The sequence below is a fragment of the Ixodes scapularis genome, unplaced genomic scaffold, assembly GCF_016920785.2.
Source record: "Ixodes scapularis isolate PalLabHiFi unplaced genomic scaffold, ASM1692078v2 PGA_scaffold6__148_contigs__length_123643588, whole genome shotgun sequence".
Taxonomy (NCBI): domain Eukaryota; kingdom Metazoa; phylum Arthropoda; class Arachnida; order Ixodida; family Ixodidae; genus Ixodes; species Ixodes scapularis.
In genome coordinates this window covers 17,478,031-17,490,748 of record NW_024609881.1, presented here as the reverse complement: position 1 = coordinate 17,490,748, position 12,718 = coordinate 17,478,031, and positions in this window count along the sequence as shown.

Here is a 12,718-nt window from a genome sequence, read left to right as displayed (position 1 = left end):
TTTTATGAACCACTGGGCCTCTTACAATCGCAACTCAATGCTGACACGACGCTCGGCAGAGAAAGATTGGACTGGCATTGAGTCGCTCCCAAAACCTCTCTAACTCGACATGTGTTGGCGTATCATCATGTCTGAATAAAATGGACATCTAAAAAAAGTGTTCGTACCCATGTTGCGAAGACAATCCATATATCGTTTTCACACACACACAAAAAAAAGAGATTGAATCGAGAAGAGTGTCGCTTCTCGACTAGAGCGTTCGTCACAGCTGCATCTGAAAACAAGCTAATGACGACGAGGGGAAGGGTTGGCCTTTTTACCCCAAATTAGAGGTCCGGGTTGAAACTGTTCATGCGAAAACGGTCCACAAAGGTCGCGTGGGCGTATTCCATTCATCAAGCCAGCCGGTCGTGTGCAGATGGTCTTGTGCCGGATCGTCGAAGTGTTTTGCTAAGCCTAGCGTCTTTGCTGGTGGCTTGGTCGGTGGGGTCCTTGTCGTTGTAGCTTTTTCAGGTATCCGTGATTCTAGCGTTTTTCTCCGCCGCGGCGTTCAGTGTCAATTACCTTTTTCTTTTCGTTTTCCTTCTTGATGGGACGCGCACAGAGAGCAAATAGAAATGCACGTTGATCGTCGCGACGACGTAAGCGAGCGATGTTGTCGGCGATGTAAATTTGATCATAAAAAGTGCGAAAAACTTTGTATCTGTCGTAGGCGTGGTCGTAGGATTTCATCGTAGCGTGCGAAAAACTTGCGATAATTTTGCTTCGTGAATACAGATCTTTTCTTAGGTTTTGCTGTAAGATCGTTTTGTGAATAAGCTCTGTTACCTGTTGTGGAGGATGAAGACAATGCAGATAGGTCGTACAAATACGACTCTAGGCCGAATCGCTTCTCGGCCATCATGACCACTGGTGATGTAGCGGCGACCGTTCACTCGAACGGTCGCGTTGGTCGGCGACCGTTCCCTCGAGGCAGCTCCGCCGGCTCCGTAATATGTTACAGCCCTCGGGCACTTCGACTATGTGAGGTTGTGACACGTTGACGCCTCCAAGTGGCAAGACTCATAACTGCGGTACGCTTGGCCCTCCTAGGCATGATAACGTCAAGACCGCGCCGGATAGGCCAGATCTCCCGAGATGCATCGCGCTCTTCGACGGTTGATCTTGAAGCGCTCGCCAAAATCCAGGCATTTAGAGCGAAGAATACAGCCATCCGCTTAAAATATAACGATGCGACTATCAATTACCAGTCTATTTGATTCTATTTGACTCACCCCTAGGTGTTTTTTCTATATTTTAATTTTCGATTCAGTATCTCTTTAAGGGGGGAGGCTGGTCTCTAAAATGGCAAAAAGCTGGAGAAAAGTCATTTTTGAGAAAAATGGCTCTTCTGATATGTGGACATACCCACCCAGCTCTGTACAAAATATTATTGCTCTGTCTAATTTTCAAATATGAAAAAAAAAATGATGTCTTAATTTTTTATGAACATTCAGTATAAATTCATATACTGCCACTACTTTTTCCCTTCTTTACACTTATTTCACAAGCGAGCGTTCCCGTGACTGAGGATGTCTCGTCTGTAAAACTTTGTTGTTCAACGTTGCACCAGTGGAACGAGGTTACCTGCGATGCAAAGAAGGCCCGGCCTGTGTGCAAGCCATCCGAACAACAGCGGTAGCGCACAGGGACCAGTCATGGGACAACGGGAGAAAAAAAAAAAACCTGGCCGAACCCGTGACATTGAACCTGTGTGTAATCCGTTATTATGTGCGAGTTACGAAAATTATGAAAACAACATTCAAGACTACAACCACTTCCCCTGGAAATGTTGTCATTTGATTATTTGATTACTTGACACGAAATATAATTGAACGTCGATCCAAAAGAAACCATTCATTTTCATTTTCTCTTTGTGTAACGTGATTATTGCGGCTCGTCGTTTTATTTAGTGTGCTAATCTTAATAAGCATAATAGAGTGGCTCTCAGCACTCTGAGTAAATACACGTAAATCTAAGAAATAACAGGTTCCGGCAGTCCAATTACGTAAAATATGCACATCATATTCGGTTAAATAGTCTCAAGGAAGAGTTATGAAACGATTACGGCTTTGCTCTTCTTGTTAGTCAACTGGCGGAAAAATTCTGAATTCCCTGGAGACGAAAAAAAGAAAGAAAAAAGACAAAAAAGATGCTCCTTGCGACTGAACACGCTGCGACTTTTCTTTGACTCGTTCGGACAATTTTTTTGAAAAACTTCAAACATAGAAACTCTGACATAACTTGAACAAGAAAGAGAAACCAAGCAAGAAAGACATCCAAAAAGGGGTCATTTCCAAAATTCCCCAAAAGTTAAAATAAATCAGTCCCGAACTTAGCATTGTTGATTTCAACTTTCAGGTCATCTTATTAGTTAGATGCAGCATACAATTTTGGACGTTATGTATATAAAAAAAAGATTGACAAAGATTTAAAAAAAAAAAAAAAAATCTCCAGTCACACTTACTGGCTTTCTAACGTAGATCTCAAAGTCATTTGGGTGAGACGCTGCAGAAACTGGAAGATGCTGGGCAGAGACGGATCGCTCAGAGGAATTCGGTGATGATGATGTCGTCTGTTGAATGATCGACTTCTCGATGCTGGGAGTCATACATTCCGATGGTAATGCATTAGTGGGCTCCAAATCGCGATTTTTTTTTTTTTTTTTTAGGGAAGTAGTAGGTAAGCACAGAATCTGGCTGGCGCTTCAATGAGGCGGCCTTGGTGATATAGGTCATCGCGGACTCTTGCATTCGTACACCGATCAGTCTTAGAAATTAGTTGTTAGACTTACACCGTGGCATGGGTGCGCACTGAGCAGTACTAGTAGAGTAGATGCTCTAAGAAAGATGAAAAGCGCCAGTTTGTTGTGTAGCTCGGATGTCGCTGCTGATGTGAGGGGGGTAGCGCACTGAACTTTATTGCATCTGTGAAGACGCGATAATTATCGGTTCTGTGAAGACGCAAATTTTCTTACTCTATCTATAAGTCCTTTCCGCCAGGCCGCCTGACGGCCTGGCGGAAAGGAGGAAATAAGTCGAAAGATAAAGAACGAGACAGAAAAGGGAACGAGAAAGAGTAAGAAAATGCACAACAAGAGAGAGAGAGAGAGAGAAGCGTAAAGAGGACACGGAAGCAAAACTTCAAGCGTTTTCCCTCTCCAGGGACGGCGAACCAACCATTTTAAAACACTCAACAGAGGCACAGCCTACAGGGTGACCCCGGCACCATAACAGGACAGTACACGACAAAACAGCACGCGACAAAACAGCACGGTCAAAACAGCAAGCGTCAAAACAGCAAGCGTCAAAACAGCAAGCGTCAAAACAGCACGGCGACAAAACAGCAAGCGTCAAAACAGCACAGCGTCAAAACACCAAGGCGACAAAACAGCACGCGTCAAAATAGCAAGCGTCAAAACAGCAAGCGTCAAAACAGCACAGCGTCAAAACAGACGGCGACAAAACACCACGCGTCAAAACAACACGGCGACAAAACAACACGCGTCAAAATAGCACGCGACAAAACAGCACAGCGTCAAAACAGCACAGCGTCAAAACAGCACGGCGACAAAACAGCACAGCGTCAAAGCAGCACGGCGACAAGACAGCACAGCGTCAAGACAGCACGGCGACAAAACAGCACGCGTCAAAACAGCACGCGTCAAAATAGCACGGTCAAAACAGCAAGCGTCAAAACAGCACAGCGGCAAAACAGCACGGCGACAAAACAGCACGCGTCAAACCAGCAAGCGTCAGAGCAGCACAGCGTCAAAACAGCACGGTAACAAAACAGCACAGCGTCAAAACAGCACGGCAACAAAACAGCGTGGTCAAAACAGCAAGCGTCAAAACAGGACAGCGTCAAAACAGCACGGTCAAAACAACAAGCGTCAAAACAGCACGGCGACAAAACAGCACGCGTCAAAACAGCAAGCGTCAGAGCAGCACAGCGTCAAAACAGCACGGTGACAAAACAGCACAGCGTCAGAACAGCACGGCAACAAAACAGCATGGTCAAAACAGCAAGCGTCAAAACAGCACAGCGTCAAAACAGCACAACGTCAAAACAGCACGGCGACAAAACAGCACGCGTCAAAACAACACAGCGTCAAAACACCACGGCGACAAAACAGCACGCGTCAAAATAGCACGCGACAAAACAGCATAGCTTCAAAAAGACACAGGGACTGAAGAGCACGTGCCAAAACAGCAGAGCGTTAAAACAGCACCAAGACAAAACAGCGCAGCGTCAAAACAGGACATTGACAATATGGACAGGGTTTGGCGCTTTTGATTTTTATTAGTTCTAAATTCGGCGTACTTTTTTTCGGTTTTTATTCCAAACAGAAATTTCCGGCTTATTGACGAAGCCCAGTATACTGACGAAAATGCAATTTTTAAAAACGTTTGTTTAAAATGTATAGTGAGTAAACCTAGGGTGCCTTCATGTGCGCTTTGCTTAGGGTGGTGGCATTTCGCCATTTTGTCACACACGTTTATTTTTATTTTTTGTTCAGAAGCGCGTGAAAGAGCGTGTCCCTGCACGCGCTTGTGGCGCTGACTGTGCTATGGCGACATTTTGTTTTCATCGATTTCTTTGTATTTTTCCCGTGAGCGCGTGCTGTCGGCATGTGGTACTACAAAGGGTGGCATCACCCTAAACAGAAGGACATTGAGGCACCCTAAGTAAACCAGGTATTGATTTTCTTATTTGTTGCTGTCTGTGGCAGCCGACGCGGCCTGTTCTGCAAGACGCACATCGGGCCCTATCGTCATCTCACATTATCGCCGTGTGCTCGTATTTATACGTACCAGAGAAGGACAAAATACATTCAAATATATATCGAAATACAAATACAAAATACTTCGTCAAAAACGTATTTGATTACAAGTCTAATTACATTTCCAAAAAAGCATTTAAGTACAAAATACAAATACAACCAAATATATTTGGTCTCCTCCAAATATTTTTCCAAATACATTCCTCAAAATTTTCGTCCGCGACTTCAGGGCACCTGCAACGGGTTTCTGGGTATCTCATTTTAATTTTGCATCGCAAACTCGGGAGTTAGTGTGCGAGGCTCTAGTAACGTAATAGAAATATAATCACAAAAAATGTAATCAGCTTGGACGTAATAGGTGAAAAAAGTACAAAACTTCAAGCAGCTTTTTTTTTTTTTTTTTTTTTTTTTTTTTGTCGATTACAATTTGGTATGGGCCAACAAAGAACCGAGACGGCCAAGACGCGCAGAAGTAGCTAGATAATTTTTTTATTGTTGCAACTCGCACCAGTTACGAAATTCTGGACGGCCCGCGCATTTAGAATGTTCCAGGCAAAAATATGGATGGAAATCAGGCTGGAAAGCATCACAAGTTGTCACAGGCTCTTATTTAGCCAGTCTGCCTGTGAACGTCGATTTCGTCATTATTCTTGCCCTGGACTAGCACCGTAATCACAAAGTCACTAAACGCTTGTGCTTGATTGAGAGACACAGCATTCGGTGCAGAACGTAGTTTTCTCCCTGCTCTGGACACGTCTTAGGAGGAGCAAAATGAGTCGTGACAATAAATTTGAGGAATGTATTTTAGCCCACAAAATTGCATTTAATTACAATTGTATTTGAAATACCCACGTTTTAGTATTTAAATACAAACGTCAAATACATTACCTAATTTGTAACTAAATAAACATGCAAAATACACAAAGTATTTGAAATACCTATTTCAAATACTTGTATTTAAAATACTGCTCATCCCTGGTACGTACAAAGGACGAACAAGAGCTTCACTACCACTACGGTGCCTGGAACGCGTCTCCGACTGGCGTGTTTACCGGGTCCCAAAAAGTGGTCCCTCAATTTCCGCCTCATGACGTCATAGAAGTGTCATGCTGTCGCCGGTCGCGAACCTGGCGGCGTCCCAATAGCTGTGGTGTATGTGACAGATGCCTGTTCTGCTGCAAGTCGCCTATTCAATGCGGCAGTCCACGGAAGATACAGCAGCCGGAAGTTGGGACGCCTGGAACGCTGTGACGACAGTGACCCTCGCGTTCGCCTGTGGTTTTCGCCAGTATTTCTGCAACCAACCGCCAGGATCGCGACAGTCAACAGCATGACACTCCGGCTTCTGTGACGTGTTTGTTGCCACTTTGGGACCACTGTTGATGTATGGGCGGGATAGGGCGCTAAACACACCAGTCGGAGACGCACTCCAGGCACCAAAACAATCGTATTGATGCCCTCCTGTAGTAGACGGAAGCTAGGGGTGTTAAAAAATGTGCGGCATTTAGGGACGTCCTTGTTTTTCACTGTTCAGTTCACGATTCAACTCTCTTCTTTGAACAAAGGATCAGGCACACAAATCCCTATCCGATGAAAAACCGAGATTTCGTCCTGAAGACAACTACGCCCCCGGAGATTTTGTTGAAAGTTAAACCGATTTCGGAGACAAGCTGGAAACGGCAAAAGGAAGTGGTCATACGGTCAGTAATGGGTCATATCTCCCCTCCCCCCCCACCCCCCCCTCCAACCAAACGCCCTCGAAAATACTGACCTTTTCAGTTGAAAGCCCGAATTTGGAAAATTGAATTTGGCGTACTTTTACCGGTTTTATCCGGTATAAGCCGAAATCGCTGAACCCTAAATATCGCGTATGGAGTTAAGAAATGAGTTTCTCAAAGTAGGCACTGTAGAGAAATGGAGGGTCTAGGCCAGGGGTGGCCCGACTGCGGCTTGCGAGCCGCATGCGGCTCTTTGCGCGTTGAAGTGCGGCTGGCGGCTTCCTTATAAATCTACTCCCTCCCCCCTACTTTTCTCGCCTTCCTCCCCGTCATACGAGCACTTCCTTAAAAAGAGAAAAGGAACGCGTTTCAAATTGAAAGACAGGTTGAAATTTGGTCTTGTGCTACTGCTACCATAGTAACCATACGTACAGTTGGGCTGCTTTTGACTGAGATATATCTAAAGTAGTTTAAGCTCTATTTATTGCTCTAAAACAAAAAGTTCGACCCCCCCCCCCCCCCCCCCCCCCTTTTCTGCTTTTCCTCTTCCAGGTGGCTCTTGGAAGTTTAGTGGATTTGTGCGCGGCTCTTTGGCCGGGTTAGCCTGGCCACCCCTTGTCTTGGCCAGTTCGTCGAAATTCAACTCGTCGACGGCCAATTTGTCGAATCTGTTTTCGTGGGAGCAAGTTCGGAGTGGGGAGTATTAGCGGCGAGGTGTTTTGGTGGCGCCCTCCCATGGTTCCCTCTCGTGACGTCATTAGACTCATTACCTTGCGAAAAACATGTTCGATGGTGTTTGTAATGAGCATGGTGTAAGCTTGAAATCATTGCGCTCTGAAACCAACACTGCAAACACCGTCAAAACTGAAGTTCTTACATTACTTTTATTTCCGTCAATGAGAAAGCCTTAGCTGACGTCATATTTAGCATTCGGCGAATCGTGAAAGGCTGAACACAGCGACCGCTTTCGATCGCGCACGTCTCTAATACTCGATGCGCACTTGAAGACTACCTGGGCAGAAGCTGGTGCGTATTCTGGCTATTTCTCGAGCATTTCCACTAATTTTGACGCGCAAATTTGCTGATGGTGTCACCTACAAAAAATGAATCAATCGTAATGTATTGTCGTTAGTTGTTAAAAGAAAAAAACAGAAAGCGTGTGCTGCAACCGTGTGTTCAGCCCAGGCTGTACACTGTGGCTGTGGCATGTTTCTGCTTCACCGGTTTTTCCTTCATCGAGGCCTTCGTAGGAAATAATCTATGAATCCGACTCAAGACAATTTCTCGCCTGCAAGCTGCAGCCGCGTGTTTCCGGGACATTTTATTCACAGCGAATGAACCGCGCAAAGTTGGTGCCCATGGTACACCTTGAATACGGTCAACATTAAAGTCACATTATCTTACCGGTTCTATCAATGCATCTAATATTGGCGCATTTCCTTCTTTTTTTTTTTACTTTTTTTTTGGGGGGGGGGGGGGGGGGGAAGGAAGACGTTTTACTCTTAGGTGCTAATTACGGAACGACGAGTACTACGAACCTCGCCGGACCGCCGCAAACCAGGCGGCTCATAGCTTGAACTTATGGATTTCTTTTTCCAAATAACTTTTCCTCTTTGGCCGGTTCTACAAAAAAGACCAGTCAACGCGGCCAACATCGAGGCCAAGATGTCACCTCTAACTACCCAACATCTTCATAGATCAGCGTAGTTAAGTAGTTGTAGTAGTAGGCCCCTATCCTTTATAAACTACCGTCAATAAATGAAAGGGTCAAGGAGGTTCGAAACTATTCGCGCAGAGAAGGGTGAAGAGCGCGCTCGAAGTTGCTGCATGCGTGCTGTTTTGTCGCTGTGCTGTTTCGACGCCGTGCTCTTTTGGCACGTGCTCTTCTGTCGCTGTGCCGTTTCGACGCTGTGCTGTTTTTGTCGTTGTGCTGTTTTAACGCTCTGCTGTGTTGGCACGTGCTCTTCTGTGCTCTTCTGTCGCTGTGCCGTTTCGACGCTGTGCTGTTTTGTCGCGTGCTGTTTTGTCGCCGTGCTGTTGACGCTGTGCTGTTTTGACGCGCGCTGTTTTGACCCTTCTGTTCTGTCGCGTGCTCTGTTCTGTCGCGTTCCCGGGTAACCCCCCCCCCCCCAATGGTCGACTGGGGGTCAGTCAACAAGCTCATTAGAATAGATTAGAATTGCAAAGGGCACAAAGTGACAGTTATGTAAAAGCATATTATTTCTTCTCTTTTTTCGGTTTGTGTCAAAGCACAGCTTTATCGTCGGGAGGATCGCCCCAGGCGGCGGGTCAGGACCGGAGTGGAGAAAGCATCACGAGAATGTCGCTCTCAGGGGCGCTTCGAGCGGGTGTATGCCTAATTCGGGAGCACGGGATGCACTGGTTCCCATGGGAAACTGCCGGATGTGGTCTCGAGTCGTAAACCGCGCCAAACATAGCGGTTTTGCGTTCATTGTGTAAGCGGGCCGGGTTCGTGGGAGCGCCCATCTTCACGGCACTTTCTTGTCATGTCCGTCGACGAGAGCGTGGTGTCTTTTTTGTTTTACTTTGGTTGTCCGCTTAAGAGAGTGTGTTGTTGTTCTGATCGTAAGCTTTTATGGCCAACCGTCTACCAGAAAGAAATTAGCGGGGGAACCTGGGATCCTCTTTGGTTTTGGAGGATGGAAAGTGTCGGGCGGCGACGTCTGGGAGCGCCCAACATTGTCAGTGTACTATGTTAAATAAATCTAAGTTAAAGTTGAATACCACCCGACTGAACTCCACTTCGAAACGTGATCGTCATCAGGCCCCTTGTGGCAAGTGTCCGAACATCGTCTACATCCACGACCTTCATAACTGTGGCACTCCCGTATATTTCGATAGAACAACCCGCCGGAGCATACCCGGCGCCACGCCAAGTCCGTTCATGACAACTAGGGATGCCGCGAACCACCCTAGGTTCGATTTCGAAAGATTTTGATATTTTCAAACCGAACTGATGTTCTAATTCAAAAGGTTTTGATATTTTCGACCGTACGGAGATTCGAAATCGAAAAATTCGCAACTTTCAAAAATCGTGGAGTTTCGAATTCAGAAAGTTCGAAGCTTTCACGGTTTCTAAAAGTTCGGGTTCGATCATTTCGAATATTTGTTTACTTGAGGTTCGAGAAATACGAAGATTTCGAACTTTCCTAACTTGAAATGTGAGAGAATCGAATGTTTCGAATTTCTTTGGATCTGAAATTCGAAAAATCGAACGATTCGAATTCTTGTAGACATGAAGTTCGATAAATTCAAAGATTTCGAATTTCTTTCTACATAAAGTTCGAAAAGGTCGAAGGTTTCGATTTTCTTTTAGCGCTAAATTCGAAAAAGAACCTTAGGTTTCGAATTTCTTTAAAGTCCTAGGGCGCAAAGTTAGAAGTCCGGTTTTCATGCTCCGCCACCCCCAGTTTCAGTCTCAAATAACGTTTTCACGCCTCACTGGTTTTCACGAAATCAGATTTAGAAATGTTCGGGTGTGATATTCAGATTGCGCGAAGTTTGTCAGGCAATTAAATGAGACGACGAGTGTCCCAGATGTGCTGGATTATTTGCCAGTGCAGAGTGACGTGTGCGGATCAGTAATTGTGGCCGCCAGCCCGAGGGGGGGGGGGGGGGGGGGGGTCTTTAACGTGCATCACGCAGTAGTGATCACACGAACGCACTGTTTAACGATACTCATCCAGTTCGAAACGACCAGGGGCAGGCAGGTGGTTGAGGGTCACTTGAGGCTCAGAAAAACCTTGAAGCGATCTGGCAAACTACCTCCCCACCTCCCTGCACGCTGGTAGCAATCCGCTCGAACGCCGCCTGAGTGACGCTGGCATATAGTAAGTTTAGTTTGTACATAATGCAAAATCCTGAGACTGGGAAGGAAATTTGAAAAAAAAAGTGTAATAAGACAGAAAAAAGGGGACATGACAACGTCTCAAACTCAGCTCAGGACAACGTCTCAAACTCAACTCAGCTGAAAACTCAGCTCAGAAATAATGTCTCAAACTCAACTCAACTGAGTTTGAAACTTTGTCCTGTCCCCTTTTTTCTTTCTTCTTACACAATTTTTTTCTAATTTCATTCCCAGTCTCGGGATTTTCCATCATGATCAACATACACCAGCTCGCCTGCATCTTGACAATTTTTTAGTTTGTAATTGTTTTGGAGGTTTATTTGCGGAGACGGAAGAAACGCCTAGCAAAAAGCACAGGAGCCGACACAACTTGAGGTCGAGGAGCGTTCTACCATACCAGCAGCGTCGGAAGAGGAAAAACGGGGGGAAGGGGGAGAGAGGGGCTCCAGTCTCTCCCCCCCCCCCCCTCCCCCGCCAGATATTTCGGGCAGTTAAAGAAAACAATACGGGGAAAGAGGCATGGTCGAGCTTATTTTAATCTGAAAATATTTATGCATATGTGTAGCTAAACTGTCACTCTTCACTGCATAAAAGATCGCGTAGATGGTCATTGTTAGAAACTCGTTGTCAGAAGGCACTACTCGTCACATGCTTAGTGGTTCGGAAGTTCAAAGCTATGTATTTTCGACCTAAATAACTGTGCCATTGGTAAAAAATAATAAATAGATACACATAACAATAAATGCAAAAAATAAAAGCTGGAGAAAAAAAAAAAAAAACTATGAAGAATCCGCCAGAAGTGTGGTATTCTTGCATATTCAGAAACCCAGAACTACGAAACAAATTTCTCCTACCAAAATGTGTACAGGCTAATAGAAACATGTCCTAAAAAAGTGAAATTAAAAAAAAATAATAATTAATGTTTTTTTTTGTATGACGTGAGCAATATTAGAAATCTTTTTCCCTGTGTTAATTTATTCCTCAACGTGAAAAGAACAATATATACATTAACTTGTATTCTGCAGATAGTAATGATATGTACTGTCTGTGGTGTTAATTCAAATGCGATACCTCAAACAATTTCGACGAAACAAATTACCAAGTTTAGGGCATAATTTCCCGTAGACACATATTTAGATATTTCTTCGAAACTCGTCTTGAACAACAATAATCCTATCTTAAGACGGCACTTACCTAGGTTATACATTGATCATTTTTAAAAAGTTTAACATCTCTACCATAAATATCTTCGGCTATAGCGCGCTTCAAATATGCCAGAAACGACAATTGTCAAAAACCCGTCGTCCTTCCTCGCTCCTTCGGATATCTATTTCTTTAAAACCAAGCATGCCAGATGATTGAAATAAACAGCATTGTCTTTCGCAAAGAATGCGGCACCACATGTAAAAATGCGGGGAAAAAAATTACGAATGTACCTAACTGCTTAAATCCAAATGAAACCGCTCGCCCGTCTTTCGAAGTTCAACGAACTTCGAACTTTTACCCTAGAAATTCGAAGTTCATCGACTTTTGACTTTTCGGGAATCGAAAGTTCGACAATTTTAGAATTCTTTAGATTAATAAGTTCGAAAGTTCGAAACTTATCGAATTTCTTAGCGTAGGAAGTTCGAAAGTTCGAAAAGATTCAAACTTTTTAGTGCAAAAAAAATCGAAAGTCCGAAAATCATCGAATTTTTTTAGTCTATCAAGGTCGAAAGTTCGACAAGCATCGAATTTTGCAGCGTAATAGTTTCAAAATTTCGAAAAGCGTCGAACTTCTTAGTTTAACAAGTTCGAAAATTCGACTTCTGTCGAATTTCTCGATATGGAAAGTTCGAAAATTCGAAATCTTTCGAGCTTTTCGAACCGCTTGATTCGATCATCGAAACTTCGATTCGAAAAAAGTTCGCGGCATCCCTAATGACAACTACTTCGCACCTTCGTAGTTTCGCTAGTGCTCCAGCCTGCCGTCTCGACGGCGCCCAGCCGAGGCCCCTCGGCAAAGTCACAATAGGTTGGGAAAGGAGACGCCGGGGACCAGCTATCTCCGAAATCTAAGTCCTTCAGACCCCTCAGAAAGCAGGCCCGCCGTAGAAAAGACATGACCCCCACGAGACGCGTGTAAGTCGGCGAAGGCCACACAGGCTCTCCAAAACGAATAAAACTAACTGACTTTGCGGACAGTGCGATCCCTGCCAAACATTTACCAAAAGAAAGAAAAAAAAAAACAAAAAAAAACAAGGAAGACATCCAAAAAGCGATGTCATCTCTAAAATTCGCTAAAAGTTAAAATCAAATATCCCGAAATTG